Consider the following 20,823-nt stretch of genomic DNA (forward strand, 5'->3'; position numbering starts at 1 on the left):
GAAGATTCATCGTTGCTATGGTAACCGTTCCGTAATATTAGGATTTATTGTTTTTTCCTAGAAGAATCTGGAACTCCTCCAGACTTGTATTTTCCTTTGGAAACGCAATTCCAAATGTAATTTATCTCGGCGTAGGAAGATACAAAAATTATAGAGAGAGAAAACAGAACCACCGGCAGTATAAAATCTAATTATTTAAAGGTTGTTCCTTTTTTTAATTCGAAATTAAATTTAATTTCTCAAAAATTTATTGAAGCTGGAAAAAATGAGGCGGGAAAATATACAATATTGGACACTAATATTGTATTTTGTGATGTACTGGGTACACTTTCGTGTTGTTGCCCGATTTCTCAAGTTAAGTCTATATTCCAGAAACTCTGAAGGAAAAGTTCTATCAGTCCGTAAACAGGTCATCAATTATTGTGAAATTACTCTGAAAATGACGCAGGAAAATAAACTATACCGCCCAATAGAGCTTTATTAAACAGTAATATTTATCAATCTATTAATTTTTTTATTGTATGTGTGCACTCGATGGGAACTGAAAATAATGTTATAATATCAATAATCAAATATTTTACATTTATAACTTGGCCACTTGAAGATGCGTAGACGTCACACTTTTTGCATTTATCCATGATTTTGACGATCATGGTAGTGAAAATGTGACAATTCTGAGAAGTATCTCTTTCGAAATAACTGAGTGGTCCTTAAAAGGACCTTTTAATTGGATACGTCTGGATAAGTATCCATCAAGCAAGCGCTTCTTCCACATCCATCTCATCTGGCGAAGACCCAAACGAATCATCATCATCATCGTGCTCATCTTCCAAGTGTTCTAACGAATGAAATAGACTGTCAAAATCGTTATGATCACCAATGCCGCTGTACATCACCACAACTTGGTTGTATAACTGCCGACGAAGAAGAGAGATTTGCGAAGCCAGTTGTTTAGAGTACAGGACGAACATGAATCTAACCCCTTCGGTGATGGAGATACGCACACGTAGGTTGTAGCACGCAATTCTGTGTCCTTTAACCCGTGCAGAATCAAACCGATCGAGGAGAGCTCGAACCTCGACGTCCATAGCAGCAATTTCAGCGAGAGTGCGGGAGAACCGGCGCTCAGTGTACTGTAGCAGAAGACTTGTATAAACCGAAGTTTCAGCCATTTCTTGTACGTGTTTACATTCAATTTTCAAAAAGAAATGGCAAAAATGCCTCGAACATTTGTTTTTAACCCATGAAAATTTGTCACTTCATCGTGTATTCTCACGTCTGCAGAATCTCTGACGCGTGGACTGTCTAGCAACACCAAAAAGTACGTCGACCATTGTAATTGTATTCAACAGAGGGTCCAGAATTGAAACACGTGTGTCTTTATCCCGGCCATATACATGATGACACTAATTGACAATACACAGGTCCGAAGTGTCATCCTCTATTTGCGTGACCAGCGAGTCTCTTCCGTTGAATGTGAATTTACAAAACGTATTTATTTCTATAGAAATAGATCACTGAACAAAGTCAAATATACGGGACCGGGGTTTACCTTCATAAAAAGCAAGACTTTAGAACAAGTGAATAACCTTTCTGTGTCGATTTCCCGTAAATTCCAACCATAAAATATTCTAATTTGAATATGAAATGATAGTGTGAATAGTAACTTATAAAATTTCAAACACCTCGCGACACCTCTTGGCGTACAAAAGCCCAGAGTCCCATATCTCTTCGCCCTGCACTCTCAGTTTCACTTGTTAGGTCCCCGTCCAGCACCCCGCCCCCCACTTTCCAATTATTCAACAAGATTTCATAATTCATGTTTGGTAATGGTAAAATCCTCCATTTAAATACTTAATCATTTGAATCTCAACAAAACTTTGTTATATTTTCACAGGAATTCGTAAACTTTTGAATAATCAATATACAACATGCATTTAAATTTGACAGGAGGACAAAATAATCTTACCGCACTAGAATAATTTTGCATTAATTTTATAACTTTACCGCATTTCACTGTTCAACGTGACCTCACACATTTTGATTTATAGGATAATAAAAATATAAGATATCTTTTTTTGTGTGAATAATAAGATGATGTTTCATATATATTTAAGACATCCTTTTCAGTTTTAAGATAAAGCGTACAGTTTTAATATAAGAAGGAAGGGTGCTACAATTCATTGACATAGCTACATATACATTTTTTCTTTTTAGTGGTGTTGGTGGGGTGGTTTGTGGTTGTTTAACTGTTTAGAAAACAAACGGGAAAAAAAAACACACTCCCGTTAAAATTTCAAGATGGACCATTTCTCCCGCTACAAAGTCAATGTACACTTCTCGCGTCATCTTAAACTGGTAGAACAGCTCTCACCCTAACCGCCCCCATCATCAAAAAAAAAAAAAAAATCATCCAAAAATGTATATAAGATTGAAATGTGTTGCATGTGTTATTTTTCTGGGATTATGTTTGAAATAGTCTATGTATGCACTTAGAAAAAGTATTTTTAGTTCATTTTGCAAACAGTATGGCAAATCATAAAAATATTGAAATATGCACAGAATTCAGTCACCCCTACATCATTTCGGACAAAACCTCTCCTGTAGTCTGTACAGGCAACCATATAAGGGAAAATGGCAACTATGAAATAAAAAAGCACCTTCCGCTAAATTGGCATCAGTTCTGAGCATATTTTATTTCGTGGGATTTTAGTTAAAATTTTATCCACACTACAATTTGTTATATTTTTTAAATTATAACATTTGAGCAATTTTATAATGTATATTGTTGTCATAAAAATCGAATTTGTAAAAAAGTCAAAAGTAGGATGTTTTCAATGAAAAGAGAGGTGAATGATCCTTCGTCCCCCCCCCCCCCCCCCCCCCCCCCAACACGCACACTCCCCCACCCCACCAGAGAAGAAAGGTATGAAAATGAGTATGAAAAAAAATCCTGCGAGCCAATTAGTGTACACGTTTCTTCTCGCATATTTCAAGAAAAGTGACACGTGTTGTGAACATTTTAGCGACTAATCGTACTGCTTTGATTTGTATATTACGTCAATGACACGATAATGTTATTTAATCAAATCGTATTTTAATAAAAAAAAAATCAAATCTCATCGAGGCCCATGACACGTGTGACGGGTTATAAGAATATTTCGAATATACATAGCCCGTGACAAAGTTTATGGGTGATTTAACCAAGTCTTGTCCATTTAAAGATCACGTGCATCTGACACGTGGAACACAGTTATAGAACCAGCGCACACACAAATTTTGTTTTTTAAAAATTATAATAAAACTCGTAAAAACGTAACTGAATTTTCGTGCATTAGAGGCTAGGTCAGTTGAGAGTTTTCCTGAGAGTGAAATTGTTCGTTAAATTTCTTCGATCCAAAATAGACTGACAGGCCCAAACACATGTGTGAAGAATTGCGAAAAATAGAACATTGCGTACACAATTTAATATATTATGTCTTTTATGCATTTTAATCTGTTTAGCCGCACAAACATCAAGCATTTTTTTCGTAAATGTGTTAGACTTTTTGACTATTTTTGTAATTCGTATCAAAGACTGTTCCTCAATGATTTCTTTAATTAATACTGAAAATATCTAGCAAAAAAAAAATACAGAAAGATTAACTACTCAAGCAGAAGCAGTGTCATACAAAAACATCTTTTATTTTGTGTACATGCATGTTTCATGTCTGTCAAGAAAAAACATGACTCGTTCTGTTCTGTTTTTGTTTGTTTTTTTTCTAACCAATATTAGATAAAACTCGGTTGAGGTTATCAAACTTTGATATATTGTTAGAAAGAAATAATTGTGTGTCCAAAAAGATCCGAGAAAGAAACCCGTTAAATTTAGGTCAAAACATATCTTATCAGCCAGTTTAGTTTAAATATTATTTTTTTTGTCTTGTAAATTGATATCATTTCAAAGAGTAGCAAACAAACTCTCATTTTGCGGGGTTAGAAATAAAAACACACGACTTATGTTGGCCCTCTGTATATTACATGTTATTCTTTATTTACTTGCAAAGGTACGAAAGTAAATTATTGAAATATTAGATTGAAATATAACTGTAAATAAAAATTGTCACACCCAAATAAATAAAATCTCAATAGATATGACATAAGAAAAGAAAAACAACATTTTTTTCTTTTATATTGATGATTTAATATATTTCTCATGTGAACATTAGATCTTACATCTTTTAAGATTTTCGTACGCTATAGGGGGAGTATAATAAAGAAAAAAGTTCGACTAAATATTTACTCTCTGAAGCGTAATACTGCATGAATTATTTAGAAAGGCTTTTGATTCTTTTGTCAAGTTCTGCCAAATTGCATTCAGATTGCACCATGTCTATAATGTTAACTGGGGGCATGACACTGTGTTTATATTTCAAACAAGATCAGCAGTATGTAAATAGAAATAAATAATTATTTAGCTACATAACGGTCTCATAGATGAATCAGTAAAGGCTTTTATTATTATTATTATTACTATTGTTATTGAATATTTTCATTACTACAACTATTATTAATATTATTATCATCATCATCATCATTTAAAAAATGTTTATAGTAGTAAAAATACAAAATATAAAGTTTACCAAAACGAGTTTGTATTCTCCAGGGATAAGATTTATTACACACATTTAATTATTTCTTCCTCGATAATTCATAACACTTCAATTAATTTCAGAAGTACTGTTAATTTTACGATTATATTTTCATCAAGGTTAAATATTAATACTCTTATTTTCATTGTTAATTATAATTTTGAGACAGATGTATATCTTATAAATTATTAATTAATTATTTATGCGATATTTTAATTTTAATATAATTCGATATTTCCATTCACTAATGAAATGAGAAAATAAATTATAAACAGAACAGAACATATAAATGATGACTAATAAGCCAGTTTTCTCGAATGGTTTCGTGAAGTTATTTTAACAAAATCATAAATATTGAAACCTTTTGATTAATCAAAGCCGCTAATCTTATTAACTAATCACAAATCACACCTTACGACGGTGTCACAAAAGCAAAGGAATGCATGTCATGTGGGCATGCACGCGACATTTTTGACACCTCTCAAATTGCTGAGTAAACTACATATGCGAAATACTTTAAATTAGCTTTGACACAATTATAGTGAATTATTTGTAATATAATCTATACATATATAAAGGTTGACATTTTTAGTTGGTTAATTTATATCTCTTGTAATTTGCTTGTCAGAGTAGTGTAGTGACATTACGGACTGAATACACGGATATATTTCTTATTTTGATGTACTCTTAATTAACGAAGTGTCAGCATCATTTCGTATAAATATCAGTGGAATTAGGTCTCCAGCATTCATTTGCAATTTAGCAATTGAGCAAATTATTTCATTATGAATACACGATCGAGATCACGTGCTTCTGCTGCACAGACCAACGCCGGGTCGGCATCAACCAACAATGCCGGCGGAGTTGTTTCTACTGGTACTTCCACCACTGCAAGACGTTCTGCCGGCACTTCGACGGCTTCCGACGTGGCGCGATACCGGTTCAACAGGACTCGTCAGCTGATGAAGACCGAAAGGAAACTGGTTCGATCCTGTGAGCATGTCGTTCTGCTCAACGACAGAATCCGAGGGCTTACAAAACGCTACCAAAGAGCACGTGCCGACGGTTTCAAGAGCTTCCGGTACAACTTGCGCATTCGTTTAGCAGCCGTTGAAGGAGTACGAAACATGTACTACGAATATGCTCGTGACAGGGCCGAGGAAGTTGCCGAGCTTCGCAAAGAGTTATACGACCAGAATGTTCAGATTGTTACAGGCTCCGAACCCGACGAATCAGAAGACGAGTACGAAATTGCCGACGACGACGAGCAGTTGGAAGATGACGACGATGAGTCTGAAGCAAACGACATGGAGACCGAGGATGATGACGATGACGACAACTAGTGCTGTTCATCAGCAAAACCAACGGCCCTTTTAAGGGCCACCCACTTTCTTCTGAAAGAAGTACCTCTAAATATTGTCACTTCAAAAACCTGATTATCGATTTTTATGTCAGTTTGATTAAATCAAAGTTTACGAATCTTCATACATATGTTGCCAGCTTTCATCAGGTGATCTCCTAAGCACTGACTTAAACATAAATTTCTTTTAAAGGATATTACTAATTATACCTTATATCATTTTTTAAAAGCTGTCCTAAAACAACGTTTATGGCATAACTACATCAGTTTTGTTCTGCTCAGGTTTTAGAAAAACTAAAAATAGAATCTACTAATACCTGTCTTTTTGTCTGTGTGAAACGCCTTACATCTAATAACGGACCCCAGAAAATAATCACATAGAAATATTTCTCTTTTTTTTTTTCTTCTTCATTTTCACAAATTAATATAGAACCATAACCATTGTAACCAAAAGAGTATCAATTTAAAAAAAAAAAAAGGATAGAAAACAACTCCATTTTTACATTTTTATTTTTTTTCACGTTTTTAATTTGTTTCTAACAAGATTATTCTTCGGGATATTTTGTCAACAGTCAATTAATAATGTATTTATTTTTGACTTGCCTTTCATAGTGCATAATGCCAGAAAATAAAATGATAAAAGCTCGCCGCATTTATAACAGCATTTTTTGCTTGTTGACTTCATTTTGATTTTATCGTTGAGAATCTATACAAACTGAAAATCTACTATATTCTCACGAAATATGAGCTAATTATTTGCAAGTCGCGCTATTTTCATTTCTACTATCAGCTATTTACGGTCTATGTATCACAGATAAAACGCATACAAAATCGCCTTTCTACACCAAAAATACGCAAAAAGCAGCATGCATATTCGCCAATACAGTGTAGCGAGAAAAATTAGATTCCTAAATTTTATGCAGATCACGTGATCCGCTGGCTCGAAAATTATCCATGGGCGAACTACTTTACATTTCATCTGCGTGTAGTAAGATCTCACACAGTGGTACATGAATTGAACGGATTTTCTGCAATAAGAGTCTTTTTCCAGCCAAGGTAAGTGCGCTATGATTACTCTAGAATTATTTACGAATGATTTGTTGTGACTTATTATGTTTTTGAGCTGTATTTAATGCAGAATTTAGGTAAATACGTCAACAAAACCAAGATATATAGAAATCCAAGATGGCGGCCTCCGCCATTACTCTGTGTGCGGCGAAGGTCATACGGATTTAATTAAAATTAATTTTGTCGTCATTTCTTGTTGAAACTTATTGAAATTATGAATTTCGTTCGAAAAAAATATAATCATTTGCATAATCTGTTTTGTTTTTGAAAAAAATATATGGTATTTAAGTAGTTTATAAAAAACTTCTGATTTATCGATGAAATAAGCTCCGCCCACTAAGGCCGACAATGAATAATGAAGGCAATTTATCACCTGTCACGCGCCCAGAGTGTATTGCTATTTAGAGCTGCATAAAACTAGTACACGAGTGACGAAGGTTGTTTTGCAGATGTGCAGACGCAAATTTATGCAAGGGAATGTGTAAAGAAAATTCGAGAAGCTTTTAATAAGACACGAGTTCTTTTTTCCAATTTGAATAGAAATAGTTTGCGTAACAGCCGTAACTAGGGAGGTCTGTTACATCTTTAAGAGTGTCTGATGGTCGAGATACACTTTGTGTAATTGAGAAAATCCCAGCTGGCACGTTGAAAATTGAAGAGCACATCTTTACAATGTTCATTATCTTAATTTATCAGGAGGCCTGAGAAAACTAGATTAGAACGAGTATAAGAGGCACATTTAGGGAAACATCAAATAATTATTTGGTGAAACCTTATCCACTGTATTTCTTCTTTGTTTTAAAAGAAAAGATAATCTTATTTTATGTGGGTGTGTGAGTTGGGTTTTCCGGTCTTATTTTAAGTGAGACCCTTTATTACTAGTATAGTATTAATGGCGAAATATGGATTAAATAGGAAAACAGAAATCTGTTACCTCAGATTGTATCAGAATTTTTTTTAAAACCCAGCTGTAAGTGCAGCAGCTCTTAGAATCCTCTAGTACAGTGGTGTCGTAAATCGATGGCATTAAAAGGGAATTGTTTACAAAGACTTGATCTTTTATTGCTTAACCCTGCGGACACAGTCGAATACAATTTTATGGGTTGAGCTTAAACTTATTCTTACATAAAATTCTCATTTACTAATCGATTGAAAACAGCACATGTTATTGATCTTGAATAACTGGAAGACATGTGAAATTTACGAAAGAAAATACAGTGCTCTTTTCGTTTTTGCCCTCTCTTGTAAGACTCAAGTGCACACCAATACGCTATACTGGACATTATTATTCAACTATTTAATATTGCACACAATATCAGATACGTATGTGCATATCATATGAAAAGATTGTGCCAGTGCCAAACTCATGCGAGCAAATACGAGTACATAAGGACTAATGTGAGAAAAAGTCAAAGGCAGTACGAGAAAATAGAGCCAGTACAGGATTCGTGAGTTTTGATAGCTTAAATTGAGAAAGTCAATACGGAGTCAAATAACAATAACAAAATTACCATTACAGTGACGTCACCTTTACCTTACTATTTGTCCCCTGAACGTCGTATTGACCATCTGCCTAAAGGCCAGTGCGACCAAACTTGGGACAAATTACACGACCAATATGAAATCTTTTGATTAATAAAACTGTGCAGTTGTGCATGTCATATGAATGTCATGTGAATTAGATTAAACCAATACCAAACCTAACAGGGCCAGTATGAAAAAAAGGTCGGTAGGAGAAAACAGGACCAGTAAGAGATTCAAGCATTTTTATAGTTATTAAACGGAGCTGAAAACATCATTAATCAAATTATTTCATATTGGGCATATCATTTTTCATCTGACTTGGCAAATACGACCACCATTGGACATGTAGCAAGGCCAATATGATATAATTTTATAAATGCATTTATTTTTCCAATTAAATAAGTTTTGTTTTACATCGCTGGAGGTATTCTGCATTGCAGTAATGGTTTGCAAGAGGTCACTTTACAGATTATGAATACCCCTAGCATATTTATAAATTTGGTGTGCTTTCATTTTCAAAGTGCAGATTGCTCATGTATATAGCTTTTTTTTTATATGTGCACCGTGCATACATCAAATTAGACATATTTAAATCTGTCATCTATTTATAGCAACATGCTGCTTACACCAATGAGATAATAATGTGAATGGTTCTGCATTTAAAATGAAATATAATGTGGGCTTAAATTGCCTTTTTTGTTTGTTTGACCTTTTGAAGTAGGACTGAGTTCTCCATGACGTAAAATTAAGCGACATTTGTACTGTAAGATGTTTTACATTAATTATATTAAGGGCCTAATTAATATTCATCATTGCAAATTCTGTGTGTGTCTGTAGAGCCAAATTTTATGCATGCGTTGCCCATTAGTTTATTATACCCTTAAGCATGCAGAAAATAATTGAACGCTGTGTGGAAACACATTTTTACAAGGAAATTCCATTAAAGGCGTTTATTTGTATCTTATTGTTTCAATGTTTACACACTCTCGTCTTTTGTGGGAAAACACACACAGCGTCCAAATCCGTTAATTTAGTTTACATATATTTATAATTAAGCAGTTTCACCTAGACGCTCACCTATCAATATTAAATGTGTGTACTCTGCGTCCGTCGAACGCTTGATTAATAGTTTTATGGTAATCACCCCTCTTTCATCTTTACTTTTATTGCAGCTTGATGTTTTATTCATAGTTGAGAAAGAATAACGACTCGAGTAAACCAAAACGAGTAAAATAAACCCAGCCTTTGCGAAGTTTTTACTTTTTTACATCCCAATTCATCAGTTTTATTTCCATATAATACCAGTTCTCACGCAAAATCTAAATTATCAAAATATTTTATAGCTTTAATTGGAAAAAGTGAGCGCAGACCCCATTTAACAGGGAAATTGATTATTATTGAAATGTTTTCTTTCAAGTTACGTTTTTTTTCTTCACGCAATTGTTACAGACATGAAAATAAGTCAGTAAATGTGCCATTTAGGGTTGCTTTTTCATCTTGTTTTTTTTTCTGCATGCCATTGTTACGGAAATATTTATTGTTACTTCGATATGATGACAATATTTCTGTAAAAACAGAGAGATTAAAATGACATGTTTTATTAAGTCAAGGCTTACTTTCAGCAGTGCTAAAAATATAAATAGTTGCGTATATACATTTTTTTTTCTAAACAAGCAATTGTAGACTGCACTTGACCAATCCTGGGCTGCATTTACTAGAAATATATCACCATAGCCAGGCTGTAATGTATGGTAATGATATTGCAGACATTTACATTATTCTGTTATTACAAAGTTTAATGATTTTTTCTAAAGCAATATATAAATTACCATACGAGAAGCTCAGCTAGTATAGGAAAGTCACGGCATACTTACTGCTAAATTTCTAAAATGGACTGGTCAATCATTCAATTTGGACATTACCAGTTATTATTGAAAGGGGTGTTACTGAAAATTTACTGACTGAATAGCGAACCGTACAGACCATGATCAGCCTGCACGGAAAGGCAGAATCGCTTGCCACCAGCAGGCTAAAGGTTAATTGTGAATATTATAAACTATTGCAACAATCTTCTATTGTTTGCCAAGAGATTTCTGTATAAATAAACGAATGTTCAAGTAAACACAGTTTGCAGAGAATACCAGGAAATGGCACAACAATGATTTGAAAAACGTTTGTGTTTATTCCAAATGCAAGAAATTGAAAAATTTCGCCAGAGCCATGCCGACACATTTTTTGCTTGTGCTGTTTTACAATGTCGTAGAAGATTTCCTGTTTGTAGAAAAACAATCTTACATTGTAAGGAAGTAAATGCGAAGAAAAACATTTCTAAAATTTCTCCTGCATGTTGTCTTTGTCTTACAATAATTGGACTGGAATTATATTGACTAAATAGAAACATTTCACGCCAGTTTGAATAATATTTTTCTTATCTTTCATCATTGTGTGTAAAAGAGAAAAAGATGGAATGGAATTCCTCTGTCCTTGTATTGATCAAATATCTTATGACATTCATGGCGATATTCTATCACCACTATCGCTGTGTATTCTGGTCTCTATACGCCGTAGCACAGTTATTAACGGAACATCATTACATTATATTTTTTTGCAAAGACATTATTAACGAAGTCTGGATGCTCATCAGAGACAGATCCATTTCTGGTCATCAATATTATCTTGCCGACTAGCATGTGACAGTGAACTTGACGTAACTAATAAATATGAAAAATTACTTGAATACAGGTCTGTCCGTGGCGTATATTTCGGAAAATTGTATAAGGCGAGATAATGGCTATTTCTTTTATCACAGCAGCAATAAATATGAGGTGCCCAGCACATTTGCAGTTTTATTTTAACCTACATTGTCAAGACAATTATCATTTTTTGAAACATGAAACAGCTTATGGATGTCTGTAATTCATTTTGCCTTAACGTACAAAAATAGAAACACACGTAGTTTATTGGAAGACTGTAGGCAAGATGCTTCTATAGACTTTTTCAAGAAGTTCGCACATAGTTCGGTATTTTTCCAGTAATTAAAACAAAGGTATTTTAGATAGTTAATTATAAAAGCTACACTATGTGTCAACGGTCATTCTACCCCATTCTACAAAGCCATAAGTCACGTGCAAGATGATGTCCATATGAGGTCCAAGTGCCTTTTTTTCCCACTGCACATTATTTAGCAGAGAGCTTAATTTTTATACGATTTTTTGTCCTTCGTGAAAAAATGTAAAAGGCTATTTCTCTTTTCCTTTAGGACTTAATGTACCCGTTACTCTATTTACATTTTGATCGAATATTCAGGTAAAAACTTTATAGCCATTTATCCGTATTTCTCTAGTTTGCCAGATTAATAATGGTTTATCTTAATGTGCGCAAAATGCGTCATGAAGTTCTCTGTTGAACGTTATTTCTTCCTCTTAATTTCTGTTTTACAGAAAAAGACCAGATAAGTTTGTAGTATCCCTGGTTTGCAAAGCATTAATAACCCTTTTTTTTATTACGTTGCAACCTTCACGCTAGATCTTTTTTTATTACGTTGCAACCTTCGCGCTAGATCTTTTTTTATTACGTTGCAAGTCGCCTCTGGTGACCCCCCCCCCCCCCTCTCCCCCACCCCCAGAAGACTGCAGGTAAAGTTAGTAGGAGGATAGTGCAAGATATAGGAGACGCTCCAGTGCCAGAAGCTCTCCTGGTTCTTTAGCGTGCCAGCTGTAAATAATCCATACACGCGACTCTTATCACATAGTTACTAATTTTAGGTTCGAGGAGCGGATGATCGAACTCACGATCCCTAGTTTTTAAGTCAGACGATGTTAACACCGGGCCTCTGCGTCTGGAGGACATTCACACATACTGTCCACCCTCTCACAACCGATGTTGTCTCCATTTTGTGTCAATATGTACATGACAATACGCATTTAGAATCTTATTTAGACCTTCGTCCAGAATTTTTCTAAGGTCCTTCGAATTTCGTCCAAGATATGAAGATTATGGAGGGAAAAGCTTTTACGTACCGATCTGCTTACTTATTCCATGTAAGGAGACACGTGACCCCAATAGGGATCAGCACAAGGCACGCCCTCTGGCTTGTGCGTTTTCAGTTAGCCTCGGGAAATTTAAGTGAAACATTTCGGAGACCTAAATACATTTGAAACCAAGTATATGCCATATGCCAGTTGCTAACGTTTCTAATGAAAGGGAAGATCATAAATTTTTTAACATCGCGTGTGATCTACAAATATTAGCTAAAAAGCTATTGTGCGGCCAACAAGGTATTCACTATCAAATATTTGCTTGAACAAAATTTTTATCACCTAGTAGCACCGAGTGTACGACAACCCCCCCCCCCCCCCCCCCACCCTCCACACACACACATGAATAAAACCATCCTTGCTCAGTTTGTTCAAGGCGGACAAAATCTCCTTTTCAGTTTTGTTGAATAAAAACTTTAAAAGTACAATCTTAAGAAGCCTTAGTCAAATTGATTTATTTTGTCTGAGTTTTTTTTTTGTCCGTATTCCGATATCCCAGAACTGAGTGCCGAGCATGAGTTAGATTTTTTTGTCTTAGGTATCCACACGGCCGTGGATTGAACCCGCAGCCTCCCGCGCGCAGTTGGTGGACACTCTACTACTAAGCTACTGTGTTATTCCGTTCCAGTTATTCCGTTCCAGTATTGAGAGAAGAGCGTTAATTACAGCCATTCTTTTACAGTGTTGACAAAAATATACAATTGTCCGGCGTCTAGGCGACTAACTCGTACCGTTTGATTGATATGTAGATATGATATAACAAGGGTTCTTCGTCGTAAAATAAATGTTTTCTTTCTCCGCAAATTAGTGGCCATAAAAGCATTGTCAAATTAACATCATCGTAAACCATCATCTCCAGAATGAAGGCTTTAAATAGGCGACATTGTTTTGTAAAATGCCTTTCCTTTCAACTGTGTACATTCGCATGAAGTGTTTTCTCGATAAAACCTGATAAAATGTTTTTTTTCTTGACATTTCGTTTAAAAGATATTTGAATTTCTGCATTCTGCGCGACCAGGCGCATACAACATTATGCTTTTTTTATTGACCTGTATTTATGAATTATGCACCAAAATGTCAGCCGTAATTTTTGAGATTGCATCGTCTAGTAAATTGAATATTTAATTACCATTTTGTTTATTAATATTTCTGTATTCCATCGTTATTGGTGTGTTCTGTTTTGCCAGGTAGAAACTTTTTATGTGTGATCGCGGATTGATGTTAATTTTTATAGTCAGTTTATTTTCTTTTGTATGGTTTTGACATTTTAAAGACCTATAAATTACCTTTAGTCGTATCTCTGTGAGGTTTTGCAGTGAACTATCTCTGTGTTTTACCTGCTAATGAAAGAAGCTGTTGAGGGGGCTTAGGGAGCGGGTTTGGTGAGGTGGGGGAGCGGTTAGGGGTGAGGTGAGGTGTGAGGTGTGGGAGTTGTTAGGGTGAGGTGAGGTGGGGAGCGGTTAGGGTGAGGTGAGGTGTGAGGTGGGGGAGCAGGTTGGGTGAGGTGAGGTGTGGGGTGGTGGAGCGGTTAGGGTGAGGTGAGGTGGGTGGGTTGGGTAGGGAGGGATTAAGTATGATCAGAGGTGCAATATGATTCATAATCATTTTAATACTTCGGCTACACAAAGAGTAACCTTTATCTGAGTTTAACGGAATCAGCTCACGAAGACAATACGGAATATCACGGCACTGAACGGTATTTGCCGATGTACCTACTGCGGATCGGTTTCATTTTTAGCTCGACTTTTCGAAGAAAATGTAGAGCTATTGCCCTCGCCCGGCGTCGGCGTCGGCGTTGGTTAAAGTTTTTGATAAAGTCAAATATCTCTGTTACTATCAAAGCTATTGACTTGAAACTTAAAATAGTTATTTACTATCAAAGTCTACACCAGGAGAAACAATCCCCATAACTCTGATTGAATTTCGGCAGAATTATGCCCCTTTTTTAACTTAGAATTTTTGGTTAAAGTTTTTTATAAAGTCAAATATCTCTGTTACTATCAAAGCTATTGACTTGAAACTTAAAATACTTATTTACTATCAAAGTCTACACCAGGAGAAACAATCCCCATAACTCTGATTGAATTTTGGCAGAATTATGCCTCTTTTTGACTTAGAATTTTTTGTTAAAGTTTTTGATAAAGTCAAATATCTCTGTTACTATCAAAGCTATTGACTTGAAACTTAAAATACTTATTTACCATCAAAGTCTACACCAGGAGAAACAATCCCTACAACTCTAGTTTGAATTTTGACGGAATTATGCCCCTCTTTAACTTTTTAAATTGTTTGTTAAAATTTTTGATAAAGTCAAATATCTCTGTTACTATAAAAGGTTTTGACTTGAAACTCAACATAGTTATTTACTATCAGTCTACACAAGGAGACACAATTCCCATAACTCTGATTTGAATTTTGACAGTGTTATGTCCCTTTTTAACTTGGAATTTTTTTACTGGCAAAGCTCTAATTCAGAGTCAACCACTGAGAAAAGTCGAGCGCGCTGTCTTACGGACAGCTCTTGTTTGTACAGTTCTTTGCAACGGTTCTGTGTGCTGCGATTCTTGACAGCATTTGTGCACATTGTTTACAATAACGGTAACCATTCATTCTTAAGTTCGGTCCTCGTTTTGCTTTCGATGTTCGAGCACTTTTAGACCACGTGACTTGAGAGCAGGTGCTTCAGTTGCATGCTGGGTATCTGTGTTGTACAAGTGTTCCTCCGTGAAATGATTGTTCAGTACTAGTGCACAAAATTGAGTTTTTCCGTTGCAGAGTGGGTCTAACAGTGCCCTCCATATGACTTTAGCTTCTTTTTTTTGTGCGAAAAAGGAAAGTTAACCTTTCTTATAACTTTACTTTCTATATATTAATTGCAATTGCCAGTCAAAGATGGTCAGCTCTGGCGTAAACGGTCAATGACCTTTAATATGTATCTACATGTAAATCAGACCTCCAGGTCAGTGTTGTATTATAATGACTTACTTTTTTTCCTGTTGGTTAAAAATATTTGCCAAATGAATTACATGTATCAATGGAGCCGTTCCATATCGCAGTAATATCAGAATCTTGAACACGTTTGTTAATTAAGATACAGTTGCAAATTTCACCTATTATTCAAGTCGCTATAGAAAGCACTCTTAAGTTTGAAGGATTGCCTTCTTAATGCACTCTTAACGAATCTTAATTACGTAGTGTTACCATTGTTAAACAAGAAATGTAATTGTGTGATTATAAAAAAGGGTATAGATATTCGATATTCCTCGGGTCAGGTTAACTGTTTTCACATCAGAGTGGCAAGCCATCTGGAAAAAAAAACTATCGAAACAAAAAACGAACTTACTTACACACACGTTTTGTCTTTCTTTTTAAGGTTCAAATATTCTTATATGTCGATGAAAATTTTTGTTATTTAGTTATTCATCTCACGTATATAAGCTCTTTCTAAAGCATTTTAATTATTGACTAAAATCTGATAGGTTTGAGAATATTATTCAAATTTACTATAAAGCCAATGGTTCGTTTTTTTCTCAATTCATTAAATTTTGCAAAGGTTTTTAAAATAAATTACATATAATTATATGAAATCTAATATACACCGCTTCTGATTAGATCTCTTATCAAATTGTATCTGTGGAAATTTATATCGTATTTGTGATAAAAGCTTTATATATATAGCCCGCTTACAAGGTGGCCCAAAATTTTATGGCTAAAATTCAAACCTTCATGCAGCAAACATATTGTTTGAAAAGAAATTTTGTAATTCCTTATTTTATGTGGATAGATATTTACTTCGTTGTTTTCTCTTTATATCCGTAGGAAATTTATTTTGTAGTGTTATAGTGAAATGAATACCATCCAACGTTGATAATTAGTTAAAAACGAAGGGAAATGTGCATAGATCTCATGAATTCTTAAATATATATATATATACATATCTATTTCATTGTGTAGTTTAAACATATTTATTCCTCATAAATGTAGTTATATTAGTTATATAAATATGTATTACATCATGTATTACATCTGTGTGGATAGGATTAGAACGAAAGACAATGTCTTATAGAGTTCTTCTCCTATGTCTGGTATATTTGTTTCATTTCGTTTGTACTGCCCTGAGCATTGTGTGATGAAGGAGAGTCGCCATGTATATTTCATTGTGTAATAAAGGCGAGTCGTCGTGTTTTTTTCATTTTGTAATGAAGGCAAGTCGTCATGTATAATTTGTAGTAAAGGCGAGTCGTCTTGTGTATTTCATTTTGTAGTAAATATGAGTCGTCATGTATATTTCATTCGTAATAAAGGCACTTAAGGAAAATCTTATTGACTTTTTTGTTCAAACAGAATATGAAATTATCTATCATTCCTTACGATTTGATAAAGAGCATTTTGTATTTGCGTTTTAAAATCTAGTCCACAAGATGGTATCGAAAATAATTACAAAAAGGTGTCTGTTCTGAACGTCTTTCCTCAAGAAAAGATCGTTTTGGATGTTGTGCATTTCAACATGACGTCTCACATAAATGAACTTTTACTGTTCTGATCAATTAAAATGGAACGTATATCTTGCATTATGGCCTTCATTTCCTCAATGAGGCAGTGCTTCTCGAAAATATTTTAGCATACACACATTGGAAAATGCTAATCGTTGTACAGACGAAAGCTCGTTGCGACCGAGGAATTCAGTTTTATTAGGAGTGTGTGCAAATTGTTACGTGTCAGCAACACTAGAGCATATTTAGAAAGTGTCATTTCATTAATATTTTACAGGGTTTGTAGCTGCATTTTTATGGTAATAGACTGGCTTCACTAACATAGTTAACACGTCATCAAATGAGCCGATAGACCGATGCCAGACTGCATTAGTGAGCGTTTGGCCATTTTAATAAATAAAGGCAGACACATTTTGAGAAAATGAAACTTTTCAGTCTTGCGCTGGTTAAAGATTTTTGTGTGCTGTAGCATTTTATAAGAACAGTGGCTTTTTCCTTTAATTAAACATCGCAAAATAATAATGCATTTATGTTTGAAGTCTGTATACATTTTTCTTAATGCATTTTTACATAATGGTTGTTTTTGAATGGATTGTGTATAATCGCAAGATATCTTGAATTTTATGATTCGAATTCAATTAACCCACCCACTTCAAGTCTCATTTATATCGATTTCTGGGCAAATTAATATTTTATAATTCTCTAATTGGATACAAAAACTTCCCTTTTCTCGTGGTGAACAAAATTATTGGCTGATGGCTGTAAAATCAATTAAATCAGACCGGTTCTGCGGATTTTGTATCGACCCATTAGCGAAAGTGATTCATCATTGTATGTGAGACGCTTGATTGCAAGAAAAGCCATTGAACCCGTCTGGGGATCCCAATATGGCGGATATCTTGTCAAACTTTGATGAAAAGAAGGTGACGATCGTCGTCTGTGAAATTAGAACGAAGAAAATGTTGCTTTGAATACGGAATGAGAGAGACGATGGGTTGATTGTTCTACCATCAGTTTCTAGGTGTTAATATTTGGACTTGACATTCACAAGGGGTGAAGCTTATCAAATTTCTCAACCATAGTTTTCTAAACTCATTTGAAACAAATTCATTTAAAATCGCATTTTTTTCTAAAGCTTTTTAGTCGAAATTAATTCTATATGTCTGCATGTGGACGAGAACTTTTTGTGACAAAGAGAAATGGGGACAGTAAAAATAATTATTTGTAACGGTGATTAAAATTAAGGTCATCATTTTTTATTGCAAAATGGTTAAAAAACATTAAAATCGAGAATGTCTATTATAAATGCAAACCCGTATATACATGGTACTATCAGGTGCTTGATAATGAGTGAACTGGGTTGATGGCAGAAAAAAAAACTGAAGAAGATAAAATATAGAACTTAAAATCTGTCAGTTATACCTGCTAGTTTAATAACTTATTTGTACTGGCAAATTGCGATCTGAACTTTGTTAATGGCGGAGGAAATTTGTCTCAGGAATTGCATGGAATGGTTTCATTGAAAGTGCGAATTGATTGTAACGGAGACTGGCATTCATAGAGTGCGCATCACTTTCTACAAATAACGGAGATGTGCTAGAGAATCATTCAGTCTCATTAAACCTTCTGTAAAAATGCCAAAATAAACATCGTTCCCACAGGAATTCTTTAACAACGGTGACGAAAGATTCAATCTGTATGTCGACCTAATAACGGCCTATAGGGGGTTGAAACTCGTCCGCTTCAAGTTATGGTATTAATGCTTACAAAAAAAAAAAAAAAAAAAAAAAAAAATGAACGTTACCAGATCATAGAAAGAAATAGTTGTTTTTACATGAAAATTGAAAAGTATGTAAATGAGTGTATATATTATTGTACACAAAGATTGTCAGTAAACTGATATGTTTTGAAATTCGCAAAAGGAATGCACGAAGGGGCCACACTTCCGGCGAATGCAACACTTTTAAACTCGCAATTTTCAAAGAATTGTTACATATGTTCGTCTTTGATGTATCTGTTATTATTTTTCGATGTTGAAAGATCACATAACTAGGATTAACATTATTTTCAGCAATTTTGAAAATAGATTATTTTTATTTCTTTACAAATGGCATTAAAGGGGGACAACTTTTTCAGAATAATTTAAGTATTCTGTAGTACGGAACATTACGGGACAAGATGATAAAAACATGCATTAGGCGGGTGAGTTTTGCTAAAAATACTCTTCACTTACAATCAATTGTCAGGTTATAGAAAAAATGAATAAATCTCAATTTTAGGGCTCGAACCTTATTGAAAATACATTAAAATGTATGTTGTATAGTTCTAGCTCTATGGCATCGTATTTAAAATTTTGAATTATCCGAAAGCACTACCCCTCTGTGGAGTCCCTTTCCGGATTCGCATATGTAAAAGGCAGGTCATAAGGCAGGTCAGTAAATTAACAGTTCTTTAGCAGCATAATAAACATGTCTCATTTGCTGTTAAATCCGCTTTCTTTGTATGATTTGGTTCTGTTCATTTCCATACTGCTTATATTTTTTCGTTCTGACCCTTAATTTTCATTTTCATCTTAAATTTTCGTTTTTATCCTAATATTTTGTACTGATCCTTAATTTTCATACTGACCCTGTATTTTCATACTGATCCTAAATTTTCATACTGATCCTAAGCCTTAAATTTCAATCATATTTATTTCGATGGTATTTATATTCTGATCTAACATTATACAGGAAATATAAATGGAATGGATATTTCTCTGGGGGTGGGGGTAAATGCCTGTGCCTGGAAGATGTCGCGTCATGTCAAATTAACATTAATTATATTTTGATTATTTTATTCGCCGCTATATTAAAAGCTCATATTTTACACACAAAAAACCCAACTATTTTGATGATCATATAACTTGTGCAACAGTCGTGAAAGATTATTTAGATTGCGTGAATTAGTACCCTATTTATGTGCCCTGTTGGCATTAAAAAAAAAAGAAATGAAAGATATGATAAAAAGTGACATATGGTGTATAAGCTTGTTGTAGTGTTTGCCACAGTATATCCATTTTTAGCTCCACTATTCAGAGAATAGGGGTGCTATTCTACTCGCCCCGGCGTCAGCGTCGGCGTGATCTTTCTTGGTTAAAGTTTTTCGGCAACCTTTGTTTTTCTTTGTTACTGTTGCTTATATCTTACTGTAACTTCACATTAACATTGTTCAGCATGCAAACAAAGTATGTACAGGGGCTGGGCCCATTATACCCAAGGTCAAGGTCACCAAGGTGTTTTATTTTTAAGGTTAAAGTTTTTCGGCAACCTTTGTTTTTCTGTCATATCTTTGTTACTATTACATATATCTTACTGTAACTTCACATAAACATTGTCCAGCATACATACAAAGTATGTGCAGGGGTTGGGCCTATTATACCCAAGGTCAAGGTCACCAAGTTGTTATACTTTGAATTATTTTCATGTTAAATTTTTTCGAAAGCTTCGTTTATAGACATATCTTTAGTACTTTAAAAGATAATGACTTGAAATTAAAAATATTTCTTTATAAGCATCATCTGCATGTGTGGTTACAATCCCCATAACTCTGATTGTATTTTTGACAGAATTATGCCTCCTTTTTTGGCAATCTTCGCTTTCTGGATATAACTTTAGTACAATATAAGATAATGACTTGGAGGTCTCTTATTGAGACATAAATTCATTTTA

At 34.4% G+C, this 20,823-nt stretch overlaps 1 protein-coding gene across 1 annotated transcript in view; it reads left to right on the forward strand.

Moving 5' to 3' along the window:
* Window positions 1–6,947: 6,947 nt before the first annotated feature.
* The window catches only part of LOC123532960 (protein suppressor 2 of zeste-like), a 64,531-nt gene continuing 50,655 nt past the window's right edge, over window positions 6,948–20,823 (forward strand). Inside the window, exon 1 of the mRNA XM_045314595.2 lies at window positions 6,948–7,047. The gene's annotated coding sequence lies outside the window, so the exon portion shown is untranslated. The remainder of the gene's footprint in view (window positions 7,048–20,823) is intronic.

This window comes from Mercenaria mercenaria, chromosome 11 (assembly GCF_021730395.1).
Source record: "Mercenaria mercenaria strain notata chromosome 11, MADL_Memer_1, whole genome shotgun sequence".
In the NCBI taxonomy this organism is placed as follows: Eukaryota; Metazoa; Mollusca; class Bivalvia; order Venerida; family Veneridae; genus Mercenaria; species Mercenaria mercenaria.